A 1,924-nucleotide genomic window follows, 5' to 3' on the forward strand; every position below is an offset into this window, starting at 1 on the left:
GCTCCCAATTCTTTAAGAATGACTCCTGAAACAAAAGGGCCGTTTAATTAGAACAATAAGAAGCTTTTTCAAAAGTACTAAAAAACTTCAGCGTAAAGAGCAAGATGTTGAGGAGGGGCAATCCCCTTCATATACAGCGGTGATTTCCATTTTTATATCAATCAGTACTGGGATTTACCTCTAAACATTTGTTACATTTTATTGAAAATTGTATTTTCTTAAAACCTGACAACATTGTCATTGCATGCTATGGCTATGGACTCGTATGACTTGAAGCTCATGAACAACTCTTCGGTAGACTAATTACGACATCAATAAATTGGCTTTACATCTTATTCTCACAAAAGACACGTCAAGTTGTTTTCGTAATATATCAAACATGTGGCCAAAATGTGTTACACTAACATGACAATATCAAGACTGACTGTGAATTGTTTGAATAGAAATGTGTCATCTCCTAGGTAAATCAAAATACAACATTGGTCAAGACACGCAGGGTATGTACATTAGCGGCGGGAGAGGGAGATCCCTGTCCCTCCGCTACGAAATATTAATATTGTTCGAATATTTTTTTTTCTGCTTACTTCGCTTTCCTTTTCTTGTTTTCTTCTTTTTTTTATTTAAGCTTCTCTCAAAAAGACGTCTCAAAAACAAACTCCCACATACATAAATGATGTCTCCGCTTTTAGGTTTAGGCAAGGTTATGGGAGGGGGGTTTAACTCCAGGAAGAATTTGTCTTCAATTTTTCTTACAATCGAACGTTTAAGATGCAACTTTTTAAAACTATGAAGTTAGCCTTTTTCAATACTTTTTTCTTGGATCAAACTTGGATCCTAAAGTTGTTACAGCGTCATGCGTTAAGTTTCAATTCATTTCCAATTATTTACCTGTAAATCTGAAAAGAGAATGAAGGAGGTTTTTCTGATGCAGTAAGGAGCGAAGTTGAAACTTAAAACGGACAGAAACTATCGCTTTACAGTTTACTGAATATATATATGCAACTCCGATAAAAAAAGGGGATATTTGCCTATAATGCCCAGAATCCAAAGCAATTAGATTTAATTGAAAACGCAAAACCAACGCAACAGAACAGAACTGGGAGCAGAAAAGCCCTTCAGTAGGTATGCAGAAAAAAACATACTAATTTACATAGCTCTTAATAGTCTTTCATCGGCCGTGAAATCAATAAAAAATTGAGTATTCCATTTGAATTCTCCATGATACTCAAGCAAGCACAGTTTTAAGTTAACCATCAGTTTTATTTATTTTATTTTAATATTTTTTTTTCGTTTCTAGATTTTTAAACCGCAAACAATAAACCTTACAAAAAGATATGGTAAAATTCTAGTTAATTGACTTCTTGCTACCTCAGAAAGGGTTTAGGTTAGGAAAATGAAACTTTCAGGGATGAATCTACAGACTAAAGTATGTCCCGGGAAGGTATTTTAAAGCAACTACCTCCACTCCTTCTCCCTCTTAATTTCATTTTATAAGGTTTTAAAGATATGCAAATACATTTCCTAAATTTTGAAAAAAAAAAACATTGATATGGCTCAAAATTTTACTCAAATAACAGGAATTGCATTTTCAGAACTAAAGTCAGAGAAAAAGCAACTAGTAACTGAAAATTAAGGTAAAATATTGTTTTGTCAATTTTTCAACAGGTAGCCTATAGACCTGTCATGCAGGCAAATTTCAGGGCCCTCTAGAGGGAGAAAAAGCGGAGGTGGGTACTTGAAAATACCTTCCCGGGACATACTTTAGCCTGTAGACCCATCCCTGAAAGTTTCATTTTCCTAGCCTAAACCCTTTCCGAGATAGCAAGAAGTCAATTAATTAGAATTTTACCAAAGATATGTTTCTAACTTAAGCGGTGAACCTCCGCCTCTCTATATTTGAAAAATCTCTGTGGAGTTTTTCCAT

Source organism: Artemia franciscana, chromosome 7, assembly GCF_032884065.1.
Source record: "Artemia franciscana chromosome 7, ASM3288406v1, whole genome shotgun sequence".
NCBI classification, from domain to species: Eukaryota; Metazoa; Arthropoda; class Branchiopoda; order Anostraca; family Artemiidae; genus Artemia; species Artemia franciscana.